Raw genomic sequence first — 11,180 nt, 5'->3', positions numbered from 1 at the left:
GAAGGCCCCAGGCGGTCACCGCCCCCTCCGACGGCTGGGAGATCCTTCTCCGTTCCGCCGTCCTGGCCTCCACGCGCTGGGTGGCCTTGGGCAGGTGCCCTTGGAGGCCCTCTCCCTGGGGAAGCCAGGGGTCCCCGTCTGTCCCTGGTTCGCGCGGGGCGCTGCGGGTGTGTGTGGGCGCCGTTCCGCGATGCTCCAGTTTTTGCAAGTGTCGAGCCCACCGGCTCCCTCCTCCTGGCGTTCTGGAGGTTTGGTGAGGTTGGTGGGGGTGTCTGTGGCCTGATCCTTGCCAAGAATTCCCCAACAGCTTTTCCCATAGGGGTCCAAAGCAAGTGTGTGCTAGAGACGGGAGGAAAGGCTCTGACATGAGAGAGGCTGTCATCCCTGCCAAGGGATGGCTGAAGTTGTGGCTGCACCACCTGAGGGGAACAGCTCAGGCCAAGAGAAACCAGTCGGGGGGCAGGGGGTGTCCCTGAGAATCAGTTCCCAGTTCACCAGAGGCAGTACTGGCCTGGGATGCCAAGAGTGCTCATTCTCCAAGCTGTGGCAAAGCCTCAAAAAGGGGGTTGGGGAGGTACTCTGCAGCTTCCCTTTCTGGGTCCCCCGCACACAACAGAGCAAACTTTTCACTTCGTGGGCACTCCAACCGGTAAGGGAGACTCAAGGAAGATTATCAGGGATTCACCTGCCATCCTCATGGCAAGCCCCCAAGGCACAGAAGGAAGCGATCTGGGAACAGCCTGGAAGGTGGACTTCAAGAGCAGGGAGTGGGAGATGGGAAGGTCAGAGAGGCCTCTCCCTTCCACCTGCCCACCAGGACACAGAGGAAGTCACCCCTTCACTTGGGAGACTAGGATTGGTCAGCTGAGCACACCTGCACTTTCATCTCCACCCCAAGACCTGCTTGGGGACACTTGCTTACAGTAGTGCAAAATAACATTCCTGTGCCCCCTTCCACACACGTCCACAGACATAGCCACGTGGCCAAGTACACAAACACATACATACACACTCTGATACATGGGTAGCAGGAGCAGTCAGCACTGCAGCCTGTGTTTCCTCTTCCTCAGGAGGCCCTGGTGGTCACCCCAGTCATACTTTTTTTTTTAACGATTATTTATTATTGAGAGACAGAGCACGAGCGTGGGAAGGGTAGAGAGAAGTGGAGACACAGAATCAGAAGTGGGCTCCAGGCTCTGAGCAGTCAGCACAGAGCCTGATGCAGGGCTCTAACTCACAAACTGCAAGATCATGACCTGAGCCAAAGTCGGGCGCTTAACCGATTGAGCCACCCAGACGCCCCACCCCAGCCATACTCTTTTTCCAGATGCCCTCAGCACTCACATGCCTTCTGTGGACATATGCTAGTGGAGTGGAAACCTCAGCCTACAGAGAAGTTGCACAATCCATGCACCACTGTGCATTCTCTGGAAAGGCAGAAGTCAAAGATGCCACCAGATAGCTGTCCTGTGTAGTGACACAGACTGCAAGGCCTGGCATTGGGGCAGATTTACAGGGGAAGGTCAAGGGCTCTGTTGAAGGCCTGTTCATGGGAGATGCCCCAGGTCATCAAAATGGGATGCACAGTTAAAGAGGGGAGCTCAGAGAAGAGGTCTAAGCTGACTATTTAAATCTGGAAGTTGTTAAGTAATAGTAGCACATAAAGCTGCAGGAGAAACAGAAGAACTTCATGATGATGCAGTATAGCCATAATGTCCGGTCAAAGAACAAGCGTTCCTTCCGAGAAAAGCAGCTGGCACTACGAGATGCACTTTTGAAAAAGAGAAAAAGAATGAAGTAACCTCCAAGCAAGTTTTCCATTCCAAGAAAAATGATCAATTTGTATCATTATTTTGAAAATTAGTTAATCAAGAATGTTTGTTTACATTAAAAAGTCCCAAAGTAAAAAAAAAAAAAAAAGCTGCAGGAGTGGGACAGATGACCCAGAGAGAAAGTGTGGGTGGGGGAAGAGCTAAACAATTACCAGGTAGGTACTTATTAACACCTGAAGCTGTTTTGTAAGTATTAGCTCATTTAATTCTGGACAGCTCTATAAAGTAATATTATCATCCCCACTTAATAAATGAGAAACACTGAGAGGACAGGAAGTAAATGGAAGGGCTAAAATTCATCAAGACAATTGGATTCCAGAACCAAACCATTAGGCTTTCTTACCTTGTATAGGTCTTAAACTTTAGGCTCTTTTTTTTTTTAATGTTTATTATTAAGAGAGAAACAGAGCATGAGTTGGGGAGGGGCAGAGAGAGAGAGAGAGAGAGAGAGAGAGAGAGAGAGAGAGACACACACACAGAATCCGAAGCAGGCTCCAGGCTCTGAGCTAACAGCACAGAGCTTGATGCAGGGCTTGAACCCATCAACTGTGAGATCATGACCTGAGCCGAAGTCAGACGCTTAACTGGCTGAGCCACCCAGGAGCCCCAATATTAGGCTCTTTTATCTGGCACTGAATCTAGACTTATGCCATCAATATAATAGTTATGAGATACATGTGGCTACTAAGCACTTGAAATGTGGCTGGTCTAAATGACTACGTGTAGTAAGTGTGAAGCACACACCAGAATTGAAAGAGAGAGAGAGAGAAAAGAAAGGATGGAAGGTAGAAAGGAAAGAAAGAAAGAAATCTGGTATCTTTAGAGAGGGAGGCAAACCATAAAAGACTTTTAAATATAGAGAACAAGGGATCCTGGGTGGCTCACTTGATTAAGCATCTGACCTCGGCTCAGGCCATTACCTCACGGTGCAGGTCCGTGGGTTCAAGCCCCAGGTTGGGCTCTGTGCTGAGAGCTCAGAGCCTGGAGCCTGCTTCAGATTCTGTTTCCCTCACTCTGTGCCCCTCCCCCACACTCTGCTTCTATCTCTCTCTCTCACAAAAATAAATAAAAACATTTAAAAAATTAAATGCAGAAAACAAACTGAGGGTTGATGGGGGTGGGTTAGGGAAGCATTAAGGAGGGCACTTTTGGGGATGAGCACTGGGTGTCATATGTAAGAAACGAATCACTGGGTTCTACTCCTGAAGCCGAGACTACACTGTATGTGAACTATCTTGAGAATAAAAAAAAATCTCATTGATATCTTTAATATTGATTCACATGTTAAAATGATAATATTATATATATTGGATTAAATAAAATATATTATCAAAATTAACTTTGCTTGATTTCTTTTTAATTTGGCTACTAGAAAAAAATTTGTATATGCAACTCTTATATTTCTATTGGACAGTGCTAATCTAGTGCAGGGTTACTTGACCTTGATGTTGGAAAACTCTTGTTTCAGGGGGCTGTTCTGTGCATTGCAGGAAGTTTAGCAGCATCCCTGGCCTCTACTCACTAACTGCTGGTAGTAACTGCCCCCACTTAAAAATGTCCCTAGATAGTACAAAATGTCCCTGGAGAAACCACCGCTGGCTGAGAACCACTGGTCTAGGGAAAGTCCAACATTTGGACTTTGAGTAGAAGAGAAAGAGCTGCCAAAGGAGACTGGGAAGGAACAGCCAGGGAGGTGGAGGAGAGCCAAGGGAGGTGTTACAGCAGCCAAAAGAGTGTTTCAGGTACTTGATCATGATCCTTCAAAACGTCAATCAAGTCATGTCACTCCCTGCTCAGAACCGTCCATAGGTTTGCCATCACATTCAGAATAAAATGCCAACTGCTTGCCATGGCCTCCTCATAGAGTGACTATATAATTTATCATCTAAACCTATGGCACCGTTGAGAGTAAGAGGCGACAATAATAACAACTATGCCAGAACAGCCCAAGGCATCCAGATGTGTACGGTCATCCTAAGATCTGGCCCCTGCCCCTGCCTTGCTCACCTAGCCACTAGAACCTTCTTGACACTCCACCAATATTTCATGTTTGTTGCTACCACATGGCTTTACGTTTGTTGTTCCTTCTATCTGGACCCCTCTTCCTCCAGATCTTCTTAGATTACCTCACTTTGTTCAGGGCTTTGCTCAAACATGACACCCTCACAGAGGATCCTCCTGACCTCCAATCTAAAATAGCTGCCAATCCCCTAGTCACTCTGTGTCCCCTCTATCACGTCATCTTACTTTACAGCATCTATTAATATTGCTGACATTATATTATACATGTTGATATATTTGTTTAAGTGATCTCTACACCCAATGCGGGGCTTGAACGCACGACCCCAACACCAAGAGTCACATGCTATACTGACTGAGCCAGCCAGGTACCCTGATATATTTGTTTACTGTTTGTGTCCCTGACCCGAAGACAAACTCATTGATGGTAGAGATTTGTCCCTTTTGCTCACTGCTGACTCTCCAGCACCCAGCACAGTGCCTGGCATGTAGTAGCTGCGCAATAAATAAATATTGGGTGGCAGAATAAACTCGTTTGAGAAGCTTGTCTGTGATGGAAGAGTAAACTAGGACAATAGCTGGAGGGTGATGTAGAATCCAGAGTTTGTTTGCTTTTGCTTTTGTTTTGTTTTAAGATGGGAAAGAGTAGGGTATGGGTCCAGCAGCAAGGACTTTTAGGAAAAGGCTTCCATCTTGACAGTAAAGTTCCTGGGGGTAGGGATCATTTTTGTTGTTCATGACTATGACCCTTAATACCCAGGAAAGTGTCCAGCTCATAGTGACATTCTAAAATACTTATAAAATAAATAAATGAAATAATGATGATAAAATTTTATTGCATTTACTCTATTCTAAGCATCATATGAAGTATTTTGACACCTAATAATTCATTTAAACCTCACTATAACAGAGGTTACTGTTAACTCTCTGTTGTAATCCTGTTTTTTTGAGACTTAGAGAAGTTAAATAACTTCCCCGAGATCACACAGATAGTAAGTGGTAGAGCTGAGATCCTACCCAGGCAGGCTGACACCAGAATCCATGTTGGTACCACCACATCCTGCATCAGAGTGGGGGCACCAAACAGGAGACTCCTGCTTCAGGCCAGACAATGGGGACTGGTGTCAAGGGGGAAGGAGGAGGAACAAATCCAGGTGATGCTGGTTCCTGTCTGGGTGACTGAATGAGGGTGCCAGGCACCAATGGGAACACAGGAGAAGGTGAGAAGTTCAGTGTGGCCATACTGTTTTTGAGACCCCCGGAGGGAGGTCTGACCTGGAGTACAGACTGGGGACTGGTAGACTGGAAACCATTGGGGTGCAAGAAGTACCTAGGGCAGCTCGTGCAGAGCAAGAGGCAGGAGACCTGGAATAGAACCCTGAGAAGCAACAGCCAGAGAAACTTGGGAAAGAAGGAGGAAAGTCAGAAAAGAATGGAGTGCCAGGGGTCAAGACCAGAGAAGGTCAAGAACAAGCTCTGGGTCACCAGTCCAGGGACTCAAAGAGGAGGATGTACAGTCACAAGGTCACAGAGGCCCTGGCATTATGAGTGAGTAAAGGCAGTGGCCAGATCCATGGATCGGGAAGTGTCCGAGGGATGCAAAAGCAGTTCTGAAGAAGAGGCAGGTCCATGAGAGAGTCCGGCAGGGCCTCCGAAGGAATTTGCTTGCTGATGGAGGGGTGTCAGGAGTAGGCAGAAGGGTGAGCTCTGGAGAGCCTCAGTCCAAAGGGAGGGAAGCAGAGGGGGAACCTCTACTCTCCCCCGACACCCTGCCCTCCCTACCCTAGAGCTAAGTAAGTAGGGAGATTTCCAGAGGCAGGGATCAGCTCCAATGATACTTTCCCAGTGTCCAACCCCCACCCTAGTTCACTCCCATCTCTTCTTGGGGCTGATATTCACTTTCCTGAATGGAAATGGCCAGAGCTCCAGATAGCTAGGTTGCATGAGACCTCTGCTGGGTCAGGTACTGAGCCTCTGACTGTTGGTGGCGGCGATACCTAGGGGGGTCCCAAAGGAGAGGATGATTGGTGCAGAGATGCTCAGGGTAGCGGTTGGGAATTACCAGTTGTGCGGAAAAAATTTTTTTAAGTTTATTTATTTCTTTTGAGGGGGGTGGAGCAGAGAGAGGGAGAGAGAGAGAATCTCAAGTTTAACCTGGGGCTCCCAAACTCACAAACTGTGAGATCACGACCTGAGCCGAAACCAAGGGTTGGACGCTTAACCAACTGAGTCACATGGGTGCCCAGCTGTGCAGTAATTTTTGTCAGTCTCTGGGACATAAAGGCAGGACTCGAGTCAGGGTTGCTCACCATCATCTCCCCTGTGCCTAGCAATGTCTGGCACTTAGTAGGTGTTTGGTAAATATCGGCTGAGTGGTAGTGATGGGGAAGGCAGCTGAAGGACTCCTGAAGTCCTCTACCTTGGTATCTGGCCTCTTGGGAAACAGCAGAGTCACAGTGGGCAAAACCCTGAGCCAGGGTCTGGGGGGACATGCCAGGAGGGATGGCTGGAGCCCCTGGGTACCACTTAGTCTTCCCTCTGGAGTGCCTCACCCCCTCCACTTGTGCCTGGGGACACTGAGACCCAGAGAGGGGCAGAAACATCCCTAGGGCCTCACGATAAGGCAGGAGGTGAGCCTGGATATTAGAGGTCTTCCTGTGCCTTGGTTTTCTTATCTGTAAAATGGGATGATAGCACAGCTGCTCACTCCACAGCCTTGGTGTGAGGATAAAATGAGGTAAATGCATAAAATGGCTGGTGTTTAGAGTAAAAGCATGGAAATGTTAACATTTGGGATAAGCCTCTGTCTCCATGCATTTTCTCCCTAGGAGATTCATCTACTTTTGTGGCTTTACCTCCTATAAGCCAATGGTTCCCAAATGTATAGTTCTAATGCAGACTTTTTTTCAGAGCTTTGGACTCACATATCCAACTGCCCGGAGTCTTTCTCCTTACACTCATGTTAGTTCACCAATGTGCCAAGATCTAGAGGGGTGGTGTGCAGGGCCTGCCTGGGGCCGCGCCCAGGCTCTCTGTGCCAAGGACCACTTCCACAGGGCTCCCAGCCCAGATGTCAAGCGTCCCCATCAGCACTTTCCTGCTTGCTGTTCCATCCTGAGAACCATCTGAGCCTCCTTGCCTCACCCCCTCCCTGACCCCTGTTCGTCCCAGGCCCTTCCTGTCCTCCCCTTGCCCTCCTCCCCTGCTCCCCTGGGACCTATCAGTGCTCACTCCCCACCTCCACAGCTGCTTCCACAGCTGGTCGCTGACGGAATGTGCAGCTGCTGGGAGCCACATGTGTGGAACAGGCAGTCTGAAGCTACCCCTGGGGCCAAGCAGGGGGTGGGGGCGGGACCATCTGTCTGTGTCTGTTCATCCATTGCGCGCCCGCGCACGCACACACACACACACACACACACAGTCCTGACCTCCTTCTCCAGGGAAGGTGGTGGAGAGTATCAGTTTGGACCCCTTCTCTGTCCCTGGGCTGCAGAGCCCATACTCCATCTACAGGGATCCAGTGGTCCCAGCTTGGAGGCCCCGACGGCAGACTGGCTGGACTGGTCCAGCTGTCTTGGTGCCGGTATCCTCCCTGCCCCTGTGTGTAAGCAGCACTTCCCTCCCATCCCCCCTCACCTCCTACCTCCCACCCACTGCCCAAGACTGCCAAGGACCAGAATGGCAGCCTGGGTGATCAGAGCCTCCCTTGCTTTTCCAGACCCTGGGGGTTGGACCACAATGGAGGAAGCCAGAGGCCTCAGACACATTCCAGAGCCCCCTGGGCAGCGCCTGAGGCTCCAGAGGAGTCTCAGCCCTGGGGCAGCGCCAGCGGCATCTGCCCTGGTTCCCACACTCTGGCCTCTGGAATCTCTGCGAATTTCTCTTCCATGTGAGCATGATGTCAGCAGGACAAGGACACTGGGGGTGGGGGTGGGGAAGCTGTGGACACTTTGCTCCCTGAAGTCAGATGACTGTGGAGAGTGGGAACGGGGGAGAGCTTACCCAATAAAGAGAGGACGACTTGGCCACTTGCTCCCAAGCCTGACTGGGTCCTGACACTGCCCAGTGCATTCCTCTCAGAGCCCCCTGCCATCTCTGGGGCCTTAGTTTCCTCATCTGTAAAACGGAAACAAGACTAGCAGCTACCTCCTAAATGTAATAGGAAGGCTATCAAATCTTGACCGTTGCGGGATGTGCTTTATGGTCTAGGCACAGCTCACTCTCTCTCCACTTCCCTGACCTCTACCCCAGCCCTGCCACTTGTCATATGTTTTAGAACATATAACATAGGTTCATACTTCTGAGTCTGTATTCTGTCCATCTTGAAAACCTTTCTCTTTATCTGGAAAATTCTTACTCAGCCTCTGAACCCAGCACATGAGTCCCTCTCCAACAAACCTGTCCAGCCTCCCTTGGGTACTGGTACTGCCTCGTTGTACTTCTTGGTGCCCTCTCTGGTAGCCTCATCTTCCTGTACTACTACTGTCTGTTTGCCTCTCCTGACCATGACCCTCCGGAAGCTGACCCTCCTGGGACTGATTGCCACTCTCAGGAGCCCAGGCGCAGCCACCCCAACATGCAGGTGTCAGAACATAATCAGGACATGGCTGTATGCTTGGCCCTCACCCCAATGCTACCAGGTAGAGATTTCCACACATCTCCACTGGTCTGGTCTTCACAGGAAGAGGAAGTAGCATAGTCCTTACCAGCTGCCAAAGCGTTTCTTAAACCCAGAAAACAGCCACTGTTTTCCTTCCCCCACCCAGGCCAGCCAAGTCAAACCCCCACTGTATAGATGGGGAAAACTGAAGTCCAGAGAAAAGACATTAGTAGTAAAGACTGGATTAGAACTCAGGGCTTTTACCCTAGTCTAAGGCCCTGCGGCCCTTTTCTACCCCTAATTCCCTCTTGGAAGTTGGGGCTGGGAAGTGATAATGGGGTCAAGGCAGGGCCCTATTGGTTTTGAGGTGAAGCCCCGTCCCTCACCTCTGGCTATGGCTGGAACTGGATTCCACCATGCTCCCAGGTATTAACAAGGAAACCTCACTCTATTACACCATTAGTAATGATGGAGAATTTTAAGACCATCTGGCACAAGCTATCCTGGGAGCAGATGGTTGTGGGCCCTAGGGCCCAGAGAGGGTGTGTCAGGTCAGGTCTTCTAGGAGACATACCTTATGGTGAATTAGAGGTGCAAGAGATTTACCGGGGAAACCACTTGTAAGAATAAAGGTCGAGAGCAGGAATAAGCAGGAAGGTCCTCTTGAGCATGATGGGGGCTGACATCTGTAAAGGACAGGGAGCAGGAAGGAGGACAGGTAGGAGGAACTTCACGCTTCAGTACAGCTCTGACAATGTCTTGGTCAGGCCTGGAGAAGAGATTTCACATTAGGGAGTCCCACAGCGAGCAGAAATAGCCCGACTCTAGTTTCTCCGTCGTGCCCAGTCACTGACCGGGAGCAGTCCAGAAAGAGCCGTGCTGTCTGCTTGCTGAAAGTCACAGCAGATCTGAAGTTACTGCAGCTGGAAGCTGTTCACTGGTGATAGTCTTTGCCACCACTTCTCTTGAAGGCACAGACGAGTGATGTACCCTCCTGGCAGCGGCAGAGGGCCCATGCTTTGCAAGGTCACCCCGGCCCAGTGAGCAGGTGACAAGTTCACGCTCCTGGGATGTGGCTGCACTATCCTAAAACGGGAGTGAGCTTGAAACCACTTGGATCTTCACAGGGCTTACAAGGGACACTTTGCCAGAGGAATGAAAGAATGACCATTCAGAGGAAGTCAGGTGAAAACATGGTGTTTCAAAGGTGTTTCAAAACTGAGTCTAGAGCAACAGCCTGGCATGAAATGTCCTTTCTGCATCTACTGGTGTCTGTCCTCAGACAAGTTCCTTCTCCTCTCTAACACTTGGCTTTCACCTTTGCAAAACGATGAGAATATCTCACTCATGTCTCCCCTGCCCAGATCCAGAACAGTAGGGCCAAAGGAACAAGCATTTTTGTATCTTTGTATTTTTGTAAAGCAGGTTCTGCTGTGCCCATTAAAGGCCACTCCTCAAACTTTCCCCCTGGAGTAACCCAAGTAGCAGAATATTATTTGTACCACTTTTGAGGTTCAAGGGGACATAGCTCAAACAATGACAGCTCAAAAAATGTTTAAATGTTTATTTATTTTTGAGAGAGAAACAGCACAAGTAGAGGAGGGCTGAGAGAGAGAGAGAGAGAGAGAGAGAGAGAGAGAGAGAGAGAGTCCCAAGCAGGCTCCACATGGTCAGTGCAGAGCCTGATGCAGCAATTGATCCCACGAACTGTGAGGTCATGACCTAAGCCAAAAATCAAGAGTTGGATGTTTAATGGACTAAGCCACCCAGGTGCCCCGAAAGCTCAAATTTCCTTGTATATTTTATCTTTAAAATACACAGGAGAGAGTCAGGATAGTGTAGCACTTAAGATACAGACAACTTGGGTTTAAACCAAGTTCTGTGAATTAATGGCTATGGACTTTGGGTGAGTTATTTTACCTCTCTGAGCCTCAGTTCCCTCCTATGTAAAACAGGATAATAATTAGTACCTACTTCATAAGATTATTGTGAAGATCAAATGAATCAATTTATATGAAGTGCATAGAACATTTATTTACTGTTATGATGTGAATTTGTCACTTATTCCTCGAGTTACCTGTTCATAAAAAAATTTTTTTAATGACTTACTGGCAAATAAAACTGACCATCAATAAGGAAAAGGAAAGAAAGGCAAAGAAAGAGAACACTTAGCTCTCAGGTCTCAGCCCTCAGGTCTTTCAGCTTTGCAGGCTGAAAGGTGACAGCACAAGAAAGGAGATTGAATTATGTCCCTGATTTCTCCATCCCATTGTTCCAAGGCAGAGCCATACCTCTTCCATGTTGTGGGGGTTTTGCTCCCAAATCCAGTTCAAGATCCTGTCAGAAAGTGGAGGATTGAGTTGTGGCACCAGAGGATTGAGTCTGTTTGCTCAAGGCCTGGGCAGGTGGAGGTGTTAGACCACCAGCTCTCCCCCACCTCACTACACCCTGCCCCTCCCCTCACCTTAGACATGGCCCATCAGCGACAACCAGTATTAGCATCTCTTGGTACTGCTGGCCTTATGGACATGATAAAAACCTCACAGTGAGACTGAGACATCTCAGAACACAAAATTTCCATGACGTTCCCAAGTAGGTGACCTCAGGACCCCTCAAGGAATCTGCTGGATGGGAGGTGTGAGGAAGGAAGTGGATGAGGAGTCACATTTTTCCTTATCCCTGGTGACTGGCTGGAGAGCTTCAGGCTGGAGAATCAAGGAGGTACAGTT

This window comes from Suricata suricatta, chromosome 8 (genome assembly GCF_006229205.1).
Source record: "Suricata suricatta isolate VVHF042 chromosome 8, meerkat_22Aug2017_6uvM2_HiC, whole genome shotgun sequence".
NCBI classification, from domain to species: Eukaryota; Metazoa; Chordata; class Mammalia; order Carnivora; family Herpestidae; genus Suricata; species Suricata suricatta.
Note: the sequence above shows the minus strand (reverse complement) of the source record.